Raw genomic sequence first — 10,000 nt, 5'->3', positions numbered from 1 at the left:
TGATCTGTAGCACCTTTTAGAACACTTATTGCCTGCAATATTATGATTATTGATACCCCCCTCTTCTTCTTCTTCTTCTTCTTCTTCTTCTTCTTCTTCTTCTTCTTATTATTATTATTATTATTATTATTATTATTATTATTATTATTATTATTATTATTATTATTATTATTTTTATTATTATTATCATTATTATCCTCAATAATCTTCAATGTAAATATGTACAAACCCTTCGACCCCTCGGGGGCCACGACTACATACACCTTAGAATTTCTCAGACACTTCAGTCGGACTGGATTATCTAACATCGAATATTTTCATGATTTATCGAAACAAAATGCTACAACACTAGAAGTTATTGTAGATGTTAGAGGCCGTGGTGTACACTGGATTTTATTTAACACGTCTTAATACTTGACAATTTGAAGATTATATCGATAATCTCATTCAATCCTCCACTACGATAACACAGCCTAACATTTTCCTTTGTCTTAATCAGAGGAGAAAACTCAGAGTCCATGATTACGGTGTGTAATGAATTATGAATTTATATATACATATACATATGTACTGATATATGGAGATGCGTGGCTGTGTGGTTTGGGTGTCGGACTCTTGATCGTAAGCTAGTGGTTTCGATTCCTTGATTTTGCGATGCGCTGTGTTTTTGAGCAAAACACTTCATATCACGTCGCTCCAGTCCAGTCAGCTGGCAAAAATTAATAATCCTGCAACGGATTAGCATCCTGTTCTGGTGAGGAATATATTCGTCATGGAAACCGGAAATCCAGCCCTATGAGTCACGAAGGAACTGTTTTTTTTTCTTTATGCACATACATGAACATGGTAGCTGTCAACTCGTAGAAGAATATGATCATCTTCTAGAGGGGCAAATGATTTTAATAAATCAAGAATTTATGTTGTATGTTATTTGTGTGTGTGTTTGTGTGTATATATATATATATATATATATATATATATATATATATATATATATATATATATATATATATATATATATATATATATATATATATTAATGTATAAACCCGTCTCGCAAGAGGCACCGCTTATTTTTGCTAGAATTTGTATAATTTCCAACGAATCATTAAATATATTTTAAGCAGGTGCACCAGCATGGCCGCAGCAGTCAAATGACAGAAACAAGTAGAAGAAAAAAGAATATATATATATATATATATATATATATATATATATATATATATATATATATATATATATATATATATATATATATACTTATATATATATATATATATATATATATATACATACATGCTCATATGTACATATATATATGCGATGTCGTACATATTCATTTCTCATACTTTCTCGCAGAATCGAACGTGAGAATGGAAATCGTTACTGTATGTGTGACCACCTCCTTCCAGACGATATTACTGGATCGAACTCACTCAGAATCATCAGTGTTTCGACCCGATTGTGACTCCACAGTGAAAAAGCCTTCACAGGTCAATGAAACTAAACAAGAATGTCGGCTGTTAGTTCTTTGATTCACCAAACCAAATATTTACTGGTGCGTGCTGATGATGTTTGCCAAATCGATAATAAATTATCATGCTCACGCTTAACACCGAGAATGATCACGTGCCTAATCATTCTTACTTGGTCCCGACAGATTTCCTGTGTGAATATCTTAACACTTTTGTAGATCAAATGTATACAAACCTCTTAAATATAATTGTACACACATGTCTTGCATGCAACACTGCTTGGTGAGCCTCCCGTTATTGAATTCCAGCTTGACTGAGCTTTGCCAACATCAGAAAATGTACAACGAACATTTGATATATATATATATATATATCAACAACGGTTCTTACAGGGCTAAGAAGAGTCGATACTGTATTCGTAGCTGATACATCATAACGACGTAACGACGCAGGGTCGTCTGCATCTTGTGATCCGATGACGTAATTCAAGCGGCGGTTACGTGTTTTTAAACATATCTATGACGAGAGATTGTGTACACAGCGAAATATTTCCATCTGTCCCAGGATGCATGAAATTGTTTAAATATGATTGTGCTATCACTTAAATTAGTCAGCGCTGCTTACTTACGCTTCACCTTAGCAAATATTTAAATGTTAAAGTGAATCTAACAGTTTTTTTTTTTTGTGTTTTTAAATGACTTATAAACACCTTGCACGCTGCAATAGTGTTCGTTCCAGCACACGATCTCAGATCAGGTCACTTGCTATGGTAGTACATCTCCGAAATATATATATATATATATATATATATATATATATATATATATATATATATATATATATATATATATATATTTAAATATGTATATATACATATATATATATTTAAATATGTATATATACATATATATATATTTAAATATGTATGTATGTATATATATATATATTTAAATATGTATGTATATATATATATATATATATATATATATATATATATATATATATATATATATATATACATACATATATATATACATATATATATATACACGCAAAACGTATATAGATAAGTATGCATGTAAGCATGGATAAGTATTTATGTATATATATATATATATATATATATATATATATATGTACATATAGACACGCACTCACACACACATATAAATATGCATTTACACACATAGATAGATACATACATACGTACACACACACACACACACATGTATATTTGACTGAGCGTTGTGATTTGTGGTAGACTAAATCTGAAAAAAAAGAGATTATGCCGATTTTGGATTATAATGGGTAGAGCTTCAGTTTTCTGGCTTTGTGCCTGGGCCAGCTCTCATAGGAACTGTCTTATAATTACTCTTATTTAGTACACATCTACGCCACAGACAGTCAAAGCTTATTTTCTCAGACATATCTAGGACAATCTCTATACGAAGACAGTCAGTCTTCGCTTGAGGTAGATTTGTCTGCTGTTTCTAGAGGAGCGACGAATCAGAGATCAATTTATTCAATGGATTTTAATGGTAAAAGGGACCACAAGTCAGAGGCTCAATTCGGTGACGGAAATCCATTAGAGAAGAGCGAGGTGGTGGTCGTAAGGTAACTCGGTGTGACTACAAATTAATGTCGAATAACAAACTCGGCGTTCACAACTATCGATTAGTACCATGTATTGATTTTTAAATCGCTGTTGATGTTGTTGTGATTGTTGCAGCTACTGCTTATTCTGCATCAGCAGCAGCTGATGTTGTCGTCATCGTTGTTATTGTTGTTGTTGTTCTTGTTTCTTGTTGGTGTTGTTGGTTTTTGTTGTTTTTCTTGTCGATGTTGTTGTTGCGGTTATTGTTGATGGTGATATTTGATTTCAGATTTAAATAAAAAACAAAATATTTTTGGAATTTGTTTACATAACTCGCTGTTTAAATAGAATATATATATACATACACATATATACACGCATCTATGTATATATACATATATATATATATATATATGTATATATTTATGTATATATATATATATGTGTGTCTATACATGTATGTATATTTATATATATATATATATATTATATACGTATGTATATATATAGATATATATATTCATACACAAAGAACACGCTTATATATACATACTAAACTAATGTTCATCAGTTTGGGCAAGAATATATCTATACACGTAAGCTAGTGTATATATATAAATATATATATATATATAATATATATATATATATATATATATATATATATATATATATATATATATATATATATATATATATATATATATATATATATATATATATATATATATATATATACATAGATACGTCTATATATATATATATATATATACACATATATACATAAATATATACAGACACACTTAAATACATACGGATATATGTGTGTTTATGTGTGAATATATATAAATATATATATATAAATATATAAATATATATATATATATATATATAAATATATATATATATATATATATATATATATATATATATATATATATATATATATATATATATATATATATATATATATATATATATATATATATTACACATAATGCTCTTTCCTCTCACATTGATTACATCAAACTAATGAAACTAGACGTTGAAGGTAAAAGAAAATTAAATCAAATTTATGAAGAACAAACAAACAAACAAATAAACAAAACAAGCAAAGAATTACATAAAGGAACAACAACAAAAAGCCCCAAAACAAATGCTGAAATTGCGAAATAAAACAAATAAAATAAAATAAAAATATTAAAAACACATGAAAATTCAACAAAAATAAACAGACGCGAAATGTGAGCGTGATATAAATACGAGGGTAATGTCAGGTCAGAGGGTTAACGTTGGTCGAAAATATATCTAAATTTAAAGTGATATTTGAAGGAAGTGTAGAGGCGTACCTAGCGCAAGCGGAGATAAAAATCTATATCTTAGCTGAAATTATATTTTTAAACTTGTTGACAGAATTAGTTTGGATAATATTTCAGAAATACAAAGCCGAAACAAGTCTGGACCAAAACGCAGTATATATATATATATATATATATATATATATATATATATATATATATATATATATATATATATATATATATATATATATATATATATATATATATATGTATATATATATATATATATATGTGTGTGCGTAAGTATATATGTACACACATATAGGCATATATATCATATATATATATATATATATATATATATATATATATATATATATGCACGTATGGTGTAAGAGGTTTGCTTCCCAACCAGATGGTTCCGGGTTCAGTCCCACGGCGTGGCACCTTGCGCAGGTGTCTTCTACTATAGCTTCGGGCCGGCCAAACCATGTGAGTGGATTTGGTAGACGAAAACTGAAAGAAGCCCGTTGTATGTACATATATGTATGTATTTGTGTCTATTTTTTGTCCTCCCATCATCGCTTGACACCCGAGGCTGGTGTGTTAACGCCCTCGTAGCTTAGCGATCCGGCAAAATAAGCTGATAGAATAATTATTAGGCTTACAAAGAATAAGTCCTGGGGTTGATTTCCTCGACTAAAGGCGGTGCTCCAGCATGGCCACGGTCGAATGACTGAAACAAATAAAAGAATAAAAGAATATATCTTTTTATATGCCTAATGTGTTTAAGAAAAAATACGTATAGATCGGAAGATGTAACTTGTCCAAGCTTTGTTGAGTGAGAACGTTAGATGCATTTCTGGCATGTTGAGTATCATCAATAACATGTTTTTACACCTAGAAAATCTTGCCTTGATGTATCTATATTATGTGTGATACGTAAATAAATATTTAAATATCTATTCATATAATGTATGCATGCTCTTGACTACTTTTCTTTCTTTTGGGAGCGATATTTCGAATGTTGAATTTGCTACGAGGGCGAAACAAGCACACAAATTTGATGAGCTAAAATAACAGCGCAATCGGTTAGCTTGATTTCGAAGTATACTGTGTGTTCTTCTTATAGAACTTAATGTCTTTAAGAGACTTCTCACGGACGATAAACGTCAGACAAAAAGAGTTTATCAGCATATACATTAGGTATATGATATATATATATATATATTGGACTTTTCTCTGTTACTGAAGAAGAGGTTTGCTCGAAACGTTAAACCACATTACTTTCTTACTCTGAGCGTCTGCTAAAACTTTAAATGTGCCACATCCTCCTGTTGTTGTTTTTTTTGTGTTTGTTCTTCGTTTTGTTTTCATTTACTATACATGTATATATATATATATATATATATATATATATATATATATATATATAGATATATATGTATGTATGTATATATATATATATATATACATATACATATACATACATATATATATATATATATATATATATATATATATATATATATATATATATATATATATATATAAAACTCCGAAACTCGGAGTTTTTTCATGGCTACCGAATAATTGTCACATATTATTTACAGATAAATTCCTCATCACCATCATCATCATCAGCAACATTGCCACCATCATAACACCAAACCTCCTAACCTCTTTTCCCATCCTTCTTTTCCATTCCCTCCTCGTTAATCCAGTCATCATCATCGTCATCATCACCATCATCGTCGTCGTTGGCAACCATCATCATCATCATCATCATCATCATCATCCCCATCAGCAGCAGCAGCACCACCACCTCCAGCAGCACCAGCAACAGCATCATCAGCAGCAGCAGCACCGAGAGCAGCATCTTCTCCATCAATATTCACCGTCAATGTAAACGTTATCATTTGTCTATGTCGGGCTCTAATTTCCTACAGATCTGTTCTTTCTCATGCTGTTGTTGTTGTTGTTGTTGTCGTAGTCGTCGTTTTGCTGTTTTTGTTGCTGTTGATACCAAAAAACCGCGATTAACTACCACGATTACATCGCTCTGTTTATATCAGCCTCCGAATATAACTGCAACAACTAAAGAAAGACTGGCGCATGCGCACACACAAACACACACTTCCACACACTGACACACCACACGCACACACACACACACACACACACACACACACACACACACACACACACGACTGAGAGATACAAACACACATATAAGTAACTTCACAATTAGCTATTAAACTGTATATACATATATCAATAAACATACACGTGCCAATACACACGCGCACACACACGCGCACACACGCATACGCACACATACACATACGCATACACACGCAAACTCATAGGTATATACACGCATACATATACGCATACACATATATATTTGTGTGTATGTATACATGTATTTATATACATATCTGTTAACGTATAGAAACACACACACGTATATATATGTTTATATATATGTATATATATGTATATACATACATATATATACATATATATATGTATATGTATGTATCTATATATATATGTATATATATATATGTATGTATACACACACACACACACACAAACATATATGTATATATATATATATATATATATATATATATATATATGTATATATATATATATAAATATATATATATATAAATATATATATATATATATATATATATATATATATATATATATATATATATATATATATATATATATATATATATATATATATATATACATTGTGCGTGTGTACAGGAACAAACACTTCCCACTACAAACACACCAGAAGTCAGTTTGTATTAGTCTCAAAGAGGAACAGACTTTTGCTTCTCACCCCTCACCTCCGACTCACCACCACCGCCTCCACCAGCTCACTGTTTCCTCTCCTCCCTCACCTCACCTTCATCTCCACATATACCAAGACCAAACATCATCAACTTCTCTTTAGGTGCCATCACAAACTCTACGTATGAAACGCACCAGTGGCAGTGGCAGCAGACATAGTAGCAGCAAGGGGAGCAGTGGTACCACAACCGCCAGCAGTACCAGTAATTCCAGCGTCCCTACTGTCCTCCCTCCGCCACAAACATCATAGCTCCCATCACGGCCAACATCACCACTACCATCATCAACTTTCTCACCGTCACTACAACCAACATTACCAGCAACGACCCCTCTGCCATGAATATTATACCTGCACCGCAACCACAGTCATGTCACCATTACCAATGTTGGCCCCCAGGGGTCGCCACATTAATACACGTTCTATTAGAAATGGCAAGTATATGTCCCTTAAGCGCAGTCAATCTAATTTGTCATGATAACAGTGTGTATAAGCAAATCAACCCTTCCCTCCGTTGACTGGGGTGGCACCTTGGTCAACCACTGGGAACCCCTTAGCGTCCCTTCGTAAGGATACATAGAAGACATCGGCAGTAGAAAGCAATGTGGAGGAATCCTAGACCAACAGCTTGAAGCTTATTGCGGCCCAGTGGACCTGTACCGTCTGACAACGGTTAAGCACCAAGTATCAAGTGAGTATGATAATTCAGAGAGGATCGTAAGTCTCTGATTGTCCTTCTGTACAAGGGAAGCATTTTTCCTCAGCTTTGATTCCACGCAGTTGAAAATTCAATTCAGTTCTAACTAGCCGCACCAGATTAGCTAAGCTTGTTCGTATTTCAGTAATATGGTGACTTTCTTATTCGCTAAATGAATGCCGATGTAGTGCTAAATATTATTGAGATAAAACACAAAGAGTTACTCTTTTACTTGTTTCAGTCATTTGATTGCAGCCATGCTGGAGCACCGCCTTTAGTCTAGCTAATCGACCTAAGGACTTATTCTTTGTAAGTCTAGTACTTATTCTATCGGTCTCTTTTGCCGAACCGCTAATTACGGAGACGTGAACACACCAGCATCGGTTGTCAAGCGATGGTGGGGGACAAACACAGGCACACAAACGCGCGCACGCGCACAGACACACACAAACACACACACACACACACACACATACGACGGTCTTCTTTCAGTTTCCGTCTACCAAATCAACTCACAAGGCTTTGGTTGGCCCGAGGCTATAGTAGAAGACACTTGCCCAAGGAGCCACGCAGTGGGACTGAACCCAGAACCATGTGGTTGGTAAGCAAGCTACTTACCACACAGCCACTCCTGCATAAATTGTTAACATCGGCTTCCTGGGTTGAATGAATAATGTATCGAAATTAAAATCACAAATTTCGTTGAAAATAGAAGACAGTTTTCATCGGAATGTAAACTAAATGATTCGCTTACAGTCAATCACACACACTCGCTCAATATCTCTTATATAATATCAAATCATGCTTTCAATAATTCGGTATTTATTTTTCTACATATTTACTTTCCGCAGCAGGTAACCAACATGGCTGACGTCGTCTTTAATCTGAGTGAGCTATTGACTTCGTTTATCTTATTCGCTACAACGTATCGCAGACATTGAAAAGTTTAACGAGTGCTAAGGTACTTTAATTTGATATGCAGAGACATTTCAACTAATTAAAATTTATTTTGCACTGAGGAGAATACAACATGGGTCCAATTACGAATGTTAACGAAAGCTAATCAAGACATAGGGGTGACAAATCCTAAATTTTAATTAATTAAAACTAGAAAGAGTCAGAGAGGGAGGAAAGAAAAAAGCTACAACTCATTGACTAAAATTAATTCAACACTGTTAACACACCAATAATAATTAATGAAATTAGCCACCAACAAGACGTTATGTATGCAAATTAGGTTGTTCAGTTTAATGGAATGCAATTATTTGTAAACATATAAACAATAACTATAGCCTTTGAAAGAAGTTTTTCAGTGAAGATTGAGATTAGCCAGGTTGATTTCTTTTTTTGCTATCCCCGATGATCGTTGTATAAAGAAACAGCGTGTATGCAACGATTTGTTAATTACCGCTATTGGCTACAACGTAAAATCTAGCGATATATTCTGTATTTTGGTACGGTTGTAAAACCAGACACTGTTAACGAACTAGTAAGTTATTACACGATCTAGCAAACTAGAACGTGTTATAACATGCAATTTTTCTGTTTAATTAACTTCCGCCATTAATGATAAGATTTTAAGCAGTTTCTCTCTCTCTCCCTCTGGACAATTAAAATAGGTACACTAATTGTGATTAACTTACAATCTTGTCCGCTTCAGCCTATATTTTCTGTTCACGAAGTGGTTATTTATATAAATGTTGTGCAGAAGTAGAACACACCTATTGGTTGGCTCCTAATGAACTGTGTCACAATATAACTGGACATACGTAGAGAGCCTTCAACCGAGAGTTGCGTATTGTCGAGGGTTACAACCAAGTATCTTGAGTAGAACGATTTGCAAGGACGTTATTATTATCCCGTTAAATCGAACGTCAAACGTGCGATCCAACGATAAACATATTCTTTACATCTAATTACAGGTGAAATTTTGCAATGGCGGAGTTCTTTGGTTAAGGACCACAATTTGCAACCACGTGGATTTGTGTTCAGTACTACTGCGAGACACCTTCGACAATTTTCATTAGCAATAACCCTGCGACGGCCACTCTTTAAAATGTC

At 32.9% G+C, this 10,000-nt stretch overlaps 1 long non-coding RNA gene across 1 annotated transcript in view; it reads left to right on the top strand.

Moving 5' to 3' along the window:
• The window catches only part of LOC106869464 (uncharacterized), a 21,611-nt gene that overhangs the window by 11,162 nt on the left and 449 nt on the right, over positions 1-10,000 (top strand). Inside the window, exons 2-3 of the long non-coding RNA XR_001409402.2 lie at positions 8,791-8,900; positions 9,862-10,000. The exon at positions 9,862-10,000 is cut by the window's right edge and continues 449 nt beyond it. This is a non-coding gene — a long non-coding RNA (uncharacterized LOC106869464). The remainder of the gene's footprint in view (positions 1-8,790; positions 8,901-9,861) is intronic.

This window comes from Octopus bimaculoides, chromosome 26 (assembly GCF_046866305.1).
Source record: "Octopus bimaculoides isolate indiv1 chromosome 26, ASM4686630v1, whole genome shotgun sequence".
NCBI lineage: Eukaryota > Metazoa > Mollusca > Cephalopoda > Octopoda > Octopodidae > Octopus > Octopus bimaculoides.
This window is presented reverse-complemented; position numbering and strand designations above follow the sequence as displayed.